General features: G+C 37.8%; 1 pseudogene across 1 annotated transcript in view; it reads left to right on the top strand.

The window, feature by feature from the left end:
• The window catches only part of LOC143256349 (N-alpha-acetyltransferase 10-like), a 38669-nt pseudogene extending 24058 nt beyond the window's left edge, over positions 1 to 14611 (top strand). The window contains exon 7 of the transcript XR_013031276.1: positions 14451 to 14611. The product of XR_013031276.1 is annotated as an N-alpha-acetyltransferase 10-like (transcript). The remainder of the gene's footprint in view (positions 1 to 14450) is intronic.

Below are 14611 nucleotides of genomic sequence, written 5' to 3'. Positions count from 1 at the left end.
ATTAGACTATATCCCTCCACCAATAAGAGGGAGACACATCATTAACCAACAGTAATTCCAATTTCAACAAAGACTCATTCTTTCCTTGCCACTACTTGGATGTGTTCCAGATTGTTTTGTTTTTTTCTTCGTTTTTGGAATTACTAGATTTTTTTTCATTGTTTTTGTAACTTTTATTACTTTTTTCTGTAAAGATTTTTTCATTGTTTTTTAACTTTCATTACTTTTTTCTGTAGAGATTTTTTCATTGTTTTTTAACTTTTATTACTTTTTTCTGTAAAGATTTTTTCATTGTTTTTTAACTTTCATTACTTTTTCTGTAAAGATTTTTTCATTGCTTTTTAACTTTCATTACTTTTTTCTGTAAATATTTTTCATTGTTTTTTAACTTTCATTACTTTTTCTGTAAAGATTTTTTCATTGTTTTTTAACTTTCATTACTTTTTCTGTAGAGATTTTTTCATTGTTTTTTAACTTTCATTACTTTTTTCTATAAAGATTTTTTCATTGTTTTTTAACTTTTATTACTTTTTTCTGTAAATATTTTTCATTGTTTTTTAACTTTCATTACTTTTTTCTGTAAATATTTTTCATTGTTTTTTAACTTTCATTACTTTTTCTGTAAAGATTTTTTCATTGTTTTTTAACTTTCATTACTTTTTTTTCTGTAAACTCAGCTTGCTACTATTATTTAGTCAAATAAGAGAACAAGGTTTTATGATTAATTTTGATAATTTGTTCTCAGTTCTATATTTCTTATGTTGTTCAGGCTCCTAACACTGCATTTCAATAACTCACTTCTGCTGGTTCAGTGGTAACTGCGGGAACTCTGATCATGTTATTTTAACTGCACGCCAGATGTCTTGTTCTGCTTATCCTTCTTCATTGTGTATCCAAATCTTTTGACCTCTGATTTTGTTGTTTTGATTTAGCCTCCTTAGTTTATTGATGATTTTGATAAATTGTTCTAACCTTTGCTTCTCTTCCTTGTGAGGAAAAGATAACCAACTTTTATTTTTTGCTGCTTTAATTACTCTATTTTACATCTCCCTCTGTTTTTTCAATTACTTTAGCATATGCTATTTTATCTATCTATCTCTCTAGTTGTTTTTGACAAGTCTGTGGCTGCAGTACTGCATGAACCTCCTTTCTCTAATTATATCTTTTTTTTCAATAATATTTATGTTCATTCTTGTACATTTTTGTCTTAGCTTTCCACTGATCTCCAGTAGCTTTGTCTTCCTTCACTTCATTACACTTTTTGTATGGCTTATCATCAGATTATTTCTGGTTTCCTTGGCCACTTTAACACAGAGGAACTGTCAAGGTTTCCTTTATATTTTGGATGACATCAAAGTGCTGGTTGATTCTTACCATTATCTTTCCTTACAGGATACATTTCTGAAACTTGCCGATACAGTCACATGTCGACAGTTTTCTTTGTATATGAATGACATGTTGTGTGATGGACAGGTACATGGAGGAGGGGCACTGCTGGTTGATCGGCATGTGCTCACCCAATCTTTGCCAATTGATACACTCATGGAGGTTGTATCCATCTGTATATCCTTGGGTTACACCATCACTGTTTGTTCTCTCTATGTGTCTCTTGAGGAGACCTATGATTAGTCAGACCTTGATGCTCTCATTAAACAGTTGCCATTCCCCAGGATTGATGGGAGGTGTCATTCTGTAGAGCATATGCTCTTGGATTATAATATTTCTCTTTTAAATACTGGTACTTACACATATTTTCATGCACTTAGTCAGTCTTTTATTGCTGTTGATCTCTATCTGTTCCCCTTCACTTTACTCTGATTTTTCTTGGGGGAGGTTGACAGTGCCCACAGGGCAGTGATCCTTTTCCTGTCTTATTGAGGGAGATGGCTGTGGTTGATGCCACTCGACCTGCGTGCCATGGTGAAAGCTGGACCTCTTTCACTGCTCTGTTGGAACTTGATCTTCTTATTGTCAGTAAGCCTTCGATAGATGACCGTGTGGCAACAGTAACTGACTGTATTGTCCAAGCAGCTGCTCAGTCCATTCCTAAAATCTCAACATGTTTTCCACAGTATTCTCTTCCATGGTGGAATCCTGCCTGCCATATGGCATGAAAGGCTCAAAAATGGGTCTGGGATACTTTTCATACATGCCTCACACTTTCAAATTGCATCACTTTCAAGCAGACCCATGCACATGCTGGGCATGTAAGACATCAAAGCCAGAAGGAATCTTGGATTACATTCACAACTAGCATCTCTTCTACCACCAGTTCCAAAGTCATGTGGGGCAAGATTCAGAAGGTCAGTGGGCATTATACTTCTTCCCCCATTTTGATCTTGCTCTCTGATGGCCAGGAAATTGCTGATACCCAGAGGATCACTGATACTCTTGGTGCAAGCTTTTCTTGTGCATTTAGCACTTTACTTCATTCCCCATCTTCTTAGCCATCAAGACTAAGACAGAATGATCACCTCTTTCTTTTCGGGCTGATCTATCAGTATAATTACCCCCTTATACTGGGGGAACTCAGGCTTGCTCTTCATTGCTCTGGCAGTACATCAGTCAGAGCTGATGATATTCACTACAAGATGCTGTGCCATCTCTCTCCTACCTCTCTTGTTATTCTTCTGGTTGATTTTAATCAGATCTGTCAGGAGAATGTTTTTCTTTCCACAGGAACTTGAAGTCCTCCAGGAATGTATCTTGTGTGTCACACTTTTCAGTATGAAGATTAATTCCATCACTGCACAACTTCTTCCTAACATTGCAAACGGTTTCTATTTTGACAATTTCCACATCTCGTGTCACTCATCCAGTGTGAGATTTATTGAGAAGCAGCTTCAGACTGCTCTCACTTGTTCATTGAAGTGAACCAAAGCAAACAGACTTTTCTTTCTCTGAAACTGTTTGCTTGCACTTAAACTGTCAACAGGGGTATTCACCCTGATCCAGAGCTTCGTGTTGGTGTGGTTGCTCTTTCCATGGTCCTTGAAGCAAAGTTCTTGGGGCTTATCTTTGACCATGAATTGACCTTTATTTCTCACATTAAGCAGTTATGTGTTAAGTGTACAAGAACACTGAACATCCTCCATGTCCTTTGTTCCACCTCTTGTGGAGCAGATCAATGTTCTATGCTGATGATCTATCATGCCCTCATTCCGTCCAAACTAGACTATAGGTCTCTGTTTTGTGGTTCTGCCATTACCTTGGCCTTAAAGAGGTTGAACTTCATTCACCAGCATAAGATGGTGTACAAACTCTACACCAAGTCTCACAAACCTTCTCTACACCTCTGCCACCCCTCGGTGTGGATTCCTGTACGTGGTGAGGGGACCTCCCAGGGAAGGTTCTGTTCTATCTGGTTACCTTCTCTGGGATCTAAACATCCACCCACGTGTTTGCCGTGCGTGGCGACCCGTGAAGGGGAGGAGAGGATCCTGGTGGTTGAGGGGTCCAAACCTAACACACTACTTTGGCCTCGAATTCCTGTAGACGGGCAGCCTTTGGGTGGCCCCTTGGGTCAATCGGCTGGTCCACTTGGGCTAGAGTCAACCAAGTACCAGTGTCGGAAGTTCTCAGCGGTGTTGTGGACATTGTGCCTGATGCTGGTGTTTGGGTATAGTGCTCACGAAACCCTGGCGTTGCTGCATTGTCCTTGCGTGACTTTGTAGTCGTCCCCTTGTAGGGCTCCATGGTGGGTGGGGTCAGTGGGTACCGAAATTTTTCTTTTCCTATGGATCCTCTAAAAATTTAAATAAAATTGTAAAAACAGTCAATGGGTAGCGACCACGTCTTGAATACTCAGAACAGCAATCTTCAACATCAGTAACACACGCACCTCATTTTCTTATATTACATTCTCTTTGGAAAAACCTTTAGAGCAAATGTCCCCTTTTTTTAATTCAAAAGGGACTAGAGGGACTTGCTAGCTCTCAAAATCAGTAAAGAAACTTGATCTGGTGACATATTGGTTGAAACATCCACATCCCAACACAGTGAACTCCTCTTGAATTCAAAGGCAATTGGGGATATACCTATTGAGGTTACACCCCATGCTACCTTGAATTCTTCACGAGTTATTGTTGAAAGGATTTGAAGAACGTTCGAGTCAGAGATTCTCGCTGGTCTCTCCACTCAAGGAGTTTCTGCAGTGAGCATCTCCACTTTCGCAAAGATGGAATTACACTGCCAACAAATACCCTCGTTTTAACATTTACTTCACCACGTGCACCTGCCACCATCAAGGCAGGTTATCTCATTGCAGGGTTCGCCATACATACCAAACCCTCTTCGATGTTTCCAATGTCAGAGATTCGCCACTCAAAGACATCCTGTCGTGGTTCCCTGACATGTGCTCGTTGTGGAGGCAAGGACCACGATGCCTATGACTGTGACATGAACCCACATTGCGTAAACTGCAATGGTTCTCACCCCTCTTACTTTCATTCTTGCCCAAACTGGTTGGAGGAAAAAGAGGTGCAGCGTTTGAAAACGACACATAACATTAGTTATCCTGAGGCTCGGAAATTGCTGTCCACAACTCCATCTCGGACATATGCTGCTGCACTTCATTCCACAACCACAGTGGGAGTGCAGACAGATCTCTCTGTGCCTCCAAGAGAATCATTTTCAAAACAAATGAAAAGCCTTTTGACCTCCGTGGTTAAAAAGGTTGATGAATCGACTTCCACACCTATCTTTGTTCCTCCCATACCTTCCAACAAACCTCAAGATCCATGTCTTACAGTTTCAAATACAGGCATTTCTTCTGATACATCTTTTTCTCCCACCACAAGAGACAAAACAATTATTCGTTCGCGTCCTCAGTCACTGAGGACCCCTTCCAATAACAAAAACCTGCCCACCCGACATAGAGCAGGATCCATGGAGGTTGATAGACCTCCTCCGACTAAAGACAGTAAAGAAAAAAGACGTGGTCGTAAACCGAAGGGTTCTCCAGCCACTTCACCTACCCGTTCTTAAAATGGCCACCTTGATACAATGGAACTGTCGAGGTTTACGTTCTAATCTGGATGATATCAAAAGCTGATTGCTTCCTACCATCCTGTTTGTCTTTCTTTACAAGAAACATTTCTCAAAACTGCTGATACTGTCTCCATTCGGCAGTTTTCTCTGTACAGAAATGACAGGTTGTGTGATGGTCGAGTACATGGAGGGGTGGCACTGTTGGTTGATCAACACGTGCCCACCCTGTCTTTGTCACTCAACACACCCTTGGAGGCTGTAGCCATCCGTGTTTCCTTGGGTCATACCATCACTGTTTGTTCTCTGTACCTGTCCCCTGGAAAGACATATGATCAATCAGATCTTGATGCTCTCATTGAACAATTGCCATCTCCATTTCTAATCCTAGGGGATTTTAATGGACATCATCCCCTCTGGGAAGTGCTGTTATTGATGGGAGGGCGATCTGTAGAGCGGATGCTCTCTGATCACAATCTTTCTCTTTTCAATACTGGTTCTTCCACTTACTTACATGCACCTAGTCAGTCCTTTACCGCTATTGATCTCTCAGTTTGCTCCCCTTCATTATTCTCCCATTTTTCTTGGAGGGTTGACAGTAATCCACTAGGCAGTGATCATTTTCCGATCCTTTTGAGAGAGACTGGCCATGGTCAATGCCACCCCTACCAGCGTGCCCGGTGGAAGCTGGATCAGGCAGACTGGTCCACTTTCACTGCTGTCGCAGAACTTGATCCTGCCATCGTAAATCAGCCATCAATAGACGACTGTGTAGCAGCGGTAACTGACTGTATTACACATGCAGCTGCTCAGTGTATTCCTAAAACCTCGACACGTTTTCCACGATATCCTCGTCCGTGGTGGAATCCTGCTTGCCACTTAGCACGGAAGGCTCAAAAGCGGGCCTGGGATACTTTTTGTAGATATCCCACACTTTCAAACCGGGTTGCTTTCCAATGGGCCCGTGCACATGCTAGGTGGGTAAGACGTCACAGCCAGAAGGAATCTTGGATTAAGTTCACAACCACCTATCTTCTACCACCAGTTCCAAGATCATATGGGACAGGATTGAAGGTTAATGGACACTACAATTCTATCCCCTCTCGATCTTACTCTCTGATGGTCAGGAGGTGACTGATGTTGAACATCGCTAACACTCTAGGTGAAAGCTTTTGCGGGTATCTAGCACTTCTGCTTATTCCTCCACCTTCCTGGCCATCAAGACTCGGGCAGAGCGATCACCTCTTTCCTTTCGAACTGACTGTTTCATTGACTATAATTGTCCCTTTACCCTGGTGGAACTAAAATGGCCCTTCATCGGTCTGCCAGTACGTCTGTTGGACCTGATGATATTCATTATGACATGCTGCACCATCTATCTCCTGCTTTTCTTGATGTCCTTCTGATTGTTTTCAATCGGATCTGGCAGGAGAATGTTTTTCCTGATGCCTGGTGCCAGGCTATTATTTTACCCTTCTCTAAGCCAGGGAAAGATCCCAAGATTCCTTCAAACTACCGTCCAATTGCTTTGTGAGCTGTCTCTGTAAGACATTAGAAAGGATGGTTAATGCTCGTCTTGTTTGGTTCCTTGAATCAAACAACCTCCTCTCGCCCACCCAGTGTGGGTTCCGTCAACAGCACTCCACCACAGACCACCTAATTCGTCTTGAAACATCTATCAGAGAAGCCTTTCTCAACCGCCAACATCTTGTATCAATATTCTTTGACATAGAGAAGGCTTACGACACATCATGGAGGTATGGCGTTTTGCGAGACCTCCATACATATGGGTTACGTGGCCATCTACCCATGTTTATTAAATATTTTTTAATGGACAGGAGATTCCAAGTTCGTGTGGGTTCGACACTTTCCGTTCTTTTGTACAGGAACTTGGAGTCCCTCAGATCTGTGTATTGAGTGTTATACTCTTTAGTATAAAGATAAATGCCATCATGAACAACTCCCTCTCACTGTTGCAAATGGGCTGTATGTCAACTTTCACATCTCATGTCAGTTGTCAAACATGAGATATATTGGCGGCAACTACAAACTGCCCTCAATCATGTATGGAAGTGGACTCTGGCGAGCGGCTTTAATTTCTCTCTCTCCAAAACTGTATGCATGCACTTTTGCCGTCGACGGGTATTCACCCTGATCCTGAACTTCATATCGGTGAAGTTTTGCTCCCAGTGGTCCCGGAGACCAAGTTCTTGGGGCTTATCTTTGATCGTAAACTGACCTTTATACCACACTTAAAGCAGCTTGGGTCAAATGCACAAGAGCACTGAACATCCTCCGTGTTCTCTCTTCTACCAGTTGGGGGCAGATCGCTGTTCAATGTTAAAGGTATATCGTGCTCTTATTAGATCGAAACTTCGATTATGGATCAATGGTCTATGGCTCTGCCAGATTCCCTCGACCTTAAAGATGCTGGACCCGTTCATCACCAAGGACTTGACTCTGCACTGGGGCTTTCCATACCTCTCCAGTTCAAAGTATATACATTGAATCTCATGAACCTTCTCTACACTTTCGCGTTTGCAACTATCTTTACAATATACTTGAAACTTCATTCCTTACCAAAGCATCCCACCTGGAAATGTGTTTTCCTTCCTCGGTGGGGAGTACTTTTCAGAACAGGCGATCTGTCATTGCTCCGTTTGGCCTTCGCATCCGGGAGCAATTGGATGAATTAGGTCTGTCCTTGGATAACATTGCAGATTCCACAGGTCGGCCCATCCCACCATGGCTTATTACAGCCCCCAAATGTGACCTTTCTTTCAGTCACCTAAAAAAGGCAGATACTCCAGATTGGAAGTACCGTCTTTTATTTAATGAATATCTTTCAAACAATCATTCAGTTCCCATTTATACAGATGGTTCCAAATCAGGTAATTCAGTGGGCTCTGCTATGGTTTGCTATGGGTCAGTAGTTGTGCGCAGAATCCCTTCTACAGCTTCTGTGTTCACTGCTGAACTGTATGCCATATCTCTTGCCCTGGATCATATTGCAGCTGAGCAGTACTCCAACTGCACAATTTATACTGATTCGCTCAGTTCTATACTTGCTTTGGAATCGCTACACGTTAGCTCACATCCTATTCTCGCTGATATTCGAAACCGACTGGCCCATTTCTCATTAGCAACTACTTCAATCCAGTTTTTCTGTATACCAGGCCATGTTGGTATTTATGGAACAAGCTTGCAGACATGGCAGCTAAATATGTCTGCTTCAGCACCATCACTCTATGCCTATTCCGTGCATGGACTATGGTGTTGTCTTCAAGGCTCGGCTCCATGCCAGCTGGCAGTCCACTTGGAATGAGCAACGTGACAACAAACTTTTTCAAATCAAACCCAAAATTGGACTTTGGTCATCTAGCTTCCATAAATTTCGGAAGGAGGAAGTTGTTCTCACTAGTCTGCGCATTGGTCACAGTTTTTTAACTCATCATTTTCTTTTATCTGGAACTGATGCACCAATGTGTAGTTTGTGTAACACTCAAATCACTATCAGCCACGTTTTACTTTCTTGCCATCGTTACAGTTCTCAACGATGGCAATATTTTAAACATTTTTTCCCAGGGTCAGTCTGTAACATTGGACAGAGTTATTGGTGATGGTGACTCTGTCCACCTTGATAATGTTTTTAATTTTTTAATGGCCATTAACCTTTTTAATCTCATTTAAGTGTTGCATATTTATTCATTACACCTTTTTAATTGTGGTTCCTTTTTTACAGTTTTAATCTCTCTCCTTCAATTTGACATTGGACAATGGCCAGAACATTAAATAACTCGACACCAGGACTGGAAAGACCAACTTCAGGTGACTAACGCTCCTGTTTGAACTATCCGTTTGAACTACTCGTTAGTCATCCTGGCGAGTTGTTATTATACTTTTGCTGCATATCATTTCACACTTTTACTACTTAACTTTTTAGTACTGGCCATATTGACTCATAACCCGGAACCAGGACTGGAAAGACCAACTTCAGGTGACTGACGGTGGTTTTTATACTTACCTGTTAGTCTTCCTGGCGGGTTATGAGCATTACCATTCTGCTACAGGTAGTTCTTTACAACTTTGTTAACTGGATGTCAACATTGGTTTTTTGCCATTTTCTGTTTTAATTGCCGTTTTGCTTTTATCTTCAATTACTTTTACAAATTTTACTCCATTTACTTGACTTTTATCTTTTACTGGACATTTGGCTACTCATTATTACGATTTTCTTGGGTGTCTTTTAAAACTTTTATTCTTTTACATTTTGATAATAGCTGCTATGACACATAACCCAGAACCAGGACTGGAAAGGCCAACTTCAGGTGATTGACGGTGGTTCTTGAACTTACCTGTTAGTCTTCCTGGCGGGTTATGATCATTAACATTTTGCTAGAGTAAATATTTTACAACTTTGAAGACTGGATGTCACCATTGGTTTTTACACCATTTTCTGTTTTAATTGCTGTTTTGTTTTTACCTTCATTTACTTTTACAAATTTTACTCCATTTACTTGACTTTATCTTTTTACTAGACATTTGGCTACTCATTATTACGATTTTCTTGGTGTCTTTTAAAACTTTTATTCTTTTACATTTTGATAATAGCTGCTATGACACATAACCCGGAACCAGGACTGGAAAGGCCAACTTCAGGTGATTGACGGTGGTTCTTGAACTTACCTGTTAATCTTCCTGGCGGGTTATGATTATTACCTTTTTGCTAGAGTAAATACCTTACAACTTCTTATACTCTGCCTTCTATCTTAACATTGTAGACTAGGTGTCAACATTGGTTTTATACTTTTTTGTTTTACCTTCATTTCCATTTATGTCTATTACTACATTTATTTATTTATTTTTATTTTTTTTTACATTTTTACCGAATGTCTGGTGCAGATAGCCTCTCTGCTTTGTGCCATAAAACACTAAATCAATCAATCAACCTCTGCCAGTTGTAATTTTCTTTACTCTATGCTTCGAAACTTTGTTCTTACCACAGCATCCCACTTTGGTTTGTATTTATCTTCCTCAGTGGGCTATGCTTTTTCAGAACAGACAGTCCACCATTGTTCCTTTTGGCCTTCATATCCAGGCCCAGCTAGCTGAATTGGGTCTGTCTTTGGAATATGTTGCTATCTCCACTGGTCAATTCATACCACCATGGCTTTTTAACTGTTCTCACACATGACCTTTCTTTGAGTCATCTGAAGAAGGCAGATACTCCCAATTGGAAGTATTGCCTTCTATTTGACGAACATCTTTCAAGCCATCCTTCCATTCCCATTTATACAGATGGTTCAAAATCAAGTGACTCTCTGGGTTCTGCCATGGTTTGCTGTGATTTGGCTGTTGCACACAGAATTCTTTCTACAGTTTCTATGTTCACTGTTGAATTGTACTCCATTTCTCTTGCCCTGGAACACATAGAAACTATGCAGTACACAAACTGTACTGTTTATTGTGATTCATTTTTCTCTCTGTTAGCCCTGGAATCGCTTCACATCTGTTTTCATCCTATTCTCATCGATATTCAAAATTCACTGGCCCATTTCTCTCTCACCATTTACTTCTGTCAAGGTTTTTGGATACCAGGCTACATTGGTATTTGCAGGAACAAGCTTGCTGATATTGCAGCTAAGTCAGTTGGCTCTGGTACTATCACCATTATGCCTGTATTCCATTGGAATACAGTTCTATATTCAAGGCTCAGCTCCACACCAGTTGATAGTCGACTTGGAGTGATCAACATAATAATAAGCTTTTCCAAATCAAACCCTCTGTTGGACTTTGGCCATTTTGCTTTCATAAGGATCAGAAGAAAAAAGTTGTCACAGTTTTCAAACTCATCATTTTCTTTTATCTGGGACTGATGCGCCAATGCATGGTCTGTGTAACACTCAAGTCACAATAGCCTACATTTTACTGTCATGCCATCATTACAACTGTGAGCAATGGCACCATTTTAGACATATTTTTACCGTAGGTTCACCCTTGACATTGGACAATGCCATTGGCAATGGTGAGACTGCTCAAATCAGTTGTATTTTTAAATTTTAAGGGCCATTGGTCTTTTAACTTTATAATAGTAAGTTTTTATTTCAAAAATTAGACTTTGTTTTGTTTTAACATGATTTCTTTTCATATATTTTAATAATTTTACTCTTATTTTATTATTTTTAGTGGTTATATGGCACAGAAAGCTTAATTGCTTTGTGCCAATAAACTCCAAACAACCAATGAACCACTACCTTTTCCTCTCTGACCATTGTGACTCATTCATTCCCATATCACACTGGTCATTGCTCTTCCACCACTTCATTACTACCTGTATCTGTTCATCAGTACACCTCTTTTTCCAGGGTTGGAGGTAATCCCTCATATCTATGTCGTCAAACTATTGACTTCTCTTAAAGCTTTCCATTATCTTCAGTTTCATCTGCCTAATCATCCTGTGATGGTCCATATTGTCAGCTGGTCATGTCCTTGGAGCTTTGAATCTGGTAGCAGGTCAACTGTCTTGGCCATGAAATGGCCTCTCCATATTGCATTTCAATGGTTTGTTTCAATTTTGGAAGTCTTCTCATCAGTGCCTCTGCAACTTCCCTCAACACCATACTTCTGTATTGTCACCAATCCTAGACTTTGCAGCTCTGGCAGTAGATGTTCTAATGCAGGATTAGACCAATCACTTTCTTTATGCCTATCTCCATATTCCTTTTTGATTTCCATCCAGTGTTCTGTCTTTCATTAATGACACTTTTTACTGGGTTAAACATGTCACCTGCATTTAATGAAATAGTTGTTAAAGGGAGCAGCTATAACTATTGAAATGATGGTTTAAGGTATCAGCTACACCTAATAAAATAAAGGTTAAAAATAACAGCCACATCTAATGACATAGTATTTAAGAATAAATCTTCATTAGGTGAAATAATGATTAAAGATTCTAGCAACATGTAATAATTCTTGAGGATTTTTTTTTTAAATTGGACAATAGCTGGAACTAACAAAAGGGTCTAGTTAATGTAGTATGTGAAGAATCGTTGGGAATTGGTAAAATGTGTGAAGTATTAGACATAATCAGAATTATTTATATTTGTTTATAGTTGTTTTATTAGAGATGCTAGAAATGATAATAGTTTTAAGAACAGATCATTCAAAACATAAATTATTCATTCTCTCTCAATTCAAATTTTATTTAAATGAAATGGAAAATTCTATGTTAATACACTAATTTGAAGGTAGTTTCTTGGAACCTGTATTCATGTTTTATTAAACTCTGAGACAATGAAGTTTCTGAACTCCAGTGTAAGATGGATTATGTAAGTGATTGGCAATCCTTACTTATTGGAATAAAATTTCTTATAACGAAATAATCACCTGATGTAACTTTGGATCTTTATTGTGATTTATTGTTTCATTTGCATGAAATTTCTTTGCTGATGATATTTTATTTCTTTTCAAAATAAATATATGTGAAGGTAAGATTAATTAAAATAATTCATTATTCATAAATATATGTGAATGTAAGATTCATTAAAGTAATTAATTATTAATAAATATATGTGAAGGTAAGATTAATTAAAATAATTCATTATTCATAAATATATGTGAATGTAAGATTCATTAAAGTAATTAATTATTAATAAATATATGTGAAGGTAAGATTAATTAAAGTAATTAATTATTAATAAATATATGTGAATGTAAGATTTCATTAAAACAATTCATTATTAATAAATATATGTGAAGGTAAGATTAATTAAAATAATTCATTATTCATAAATATATGTGAATGTGAGATTTCATTAAAATAATTCATCATTAATAAATATATGTGAAGGTAAGATTAATTAAAGTAATTCATTATTAATAAATATATGTGAAGGTAAGATTAATTAAAATAATTCATTATTCATAAATATATGTGAATGTGAGATTTCATTAAAATAATTCATCATTAATAAATATATGTGAAGGTAAGATTAATCAAAATAATTCATTGTTATTAAATATCTGAAGGTAAGATTAATTAAAATAATTCATTGTTAATGGTTTTAAGTCAATAAACTTAATTATATTTCCAAAACTCAATACAAAAGCTATCAGCAAATCAAAGATTTCCGTAAGAAATTTTGGGAGAATAATATTATTCAATGATACATTAACCTGTAAGGAAAACTGGTTTTGTGAAAAGAAGAGAACTACACATTCCACTGAATTTTAAAATACTAGAATCAGGCCTGGCATGGCCAGGTGGTTAAGGCACTTGACTTGTAAATCAGAGGGTCGCAGGTTCGAATCCCTGTTGCATCAAACATGCTTGCCCTTTCAGCCATGGGGACATTATAATGTGATGGTCAATCCCACAATTTGTTGGTAAAAGAGTAGCCCAGAAATTGGCGGTGGATAGTGATGACTAACTGCCTTCCCTCTTGTCTTACTCTGCTAAATTAGGGACAGCTAGTGTAGATAGCCCTCGTGTAGCTTTGCACAAAATTGGAAAAACAAACAAACAGCTGAGATCTTATTGTTTTAATCACAATTAAGGTTACTGTACAATTCTCTTGTATTAATTTATTATCTCTTAAACTGAGTTCCAATAAACAGAATAAGATACAACAGATAAGAATTGTGAAATAAAAAATATTTGTAATATAAAATATAATAGTCAATAATTTACTATCACTATGATTCTTTTCAAAATAATGAAGTAATACAGTTATTTGGAACATGAATTTTAAATTTAATAAGTAATATTTTCATTTATTTTTGTATCATAAAACAATTAAGTTTAATGTACCAAATGAATGAAATAAATTACTAAACTAGTTAGGAATATCCAAACAAACTAAGTTTGAAGAATTATGAGACTAATATTTATATTTAACATAGTTCATTTTTGTTTCCCTGCAGATAAAAGGTGAATGGTCTATAGTCGTGTGTTTAGCTATTTAAATTTGGAGAAATAAGCTCATTTTCCTGTTTTAAATATGATGTAGTTTTCTCATAGGAAGGTACTTTACTGTTGTAATCCTGTTTTAAATATGATGTAGTTTTCTCACAGGAAGGTACTTTACTGTTGTAAAATACTGTTTTAAATATGATGTAGTTTTCTCACAGGAAGGTACTTTACTGTTGTAATCCTGTTTTAAATATGATGTAGTTTTCTCACAGGAAGGTACCTTAGTGTTGTAATCCTGTTTTAAATATGATGTAGTTTTCTCACAGGAAGGTACTTTACTGTTGTAAAATACTGTTTTAAATATGATGTAGTTTTCTCACAGGAAGGTACTTTACTGTTGTAATCCTGTTTTAAATATGATGTAGTTTTCTCACAGGAAGGTACTTTACTGTTTTCTCACAGGAAGGTACTTTACTGTTGTAAAATACTGTTTTGTCTTTGATGTAATTAGTTATTAAATATGAAAATGATTTTCTTTATTCTCTCTTGTCAGAATAAGTTGAACACTACAGATGCTGACTCCAAAGGATCAAACAAAAAGGAATGATACCAGCTATACGTGTAGAATACCAAATCAGTTCATCCTCCTTCCAAATATTATACTTCAATTCTTTCTTCTGTAAAATATCTTTCAATAAATTTAACTCGAGTGTA

The sequence above is a fragment of the Tachypleus tridentatus genome, chromosome 7 (genome assembly GCF_004210375.1).
Source record: "Tachypleus tridentatus isolate NWPU-2018 chromosome 7, ASM421037v1, whole genome shotgun sequence".
NCBI lineage: Eukaryota > Metazoa > Arthropoda > Merostomata > Xiphosura > Limulidae > Tachypleus > Tachypleus tridentatus.
Note: the sequence above shows the minus strand (reverse complement) of the source record. Positions and strands in the feature narration are given on the sequence as shown.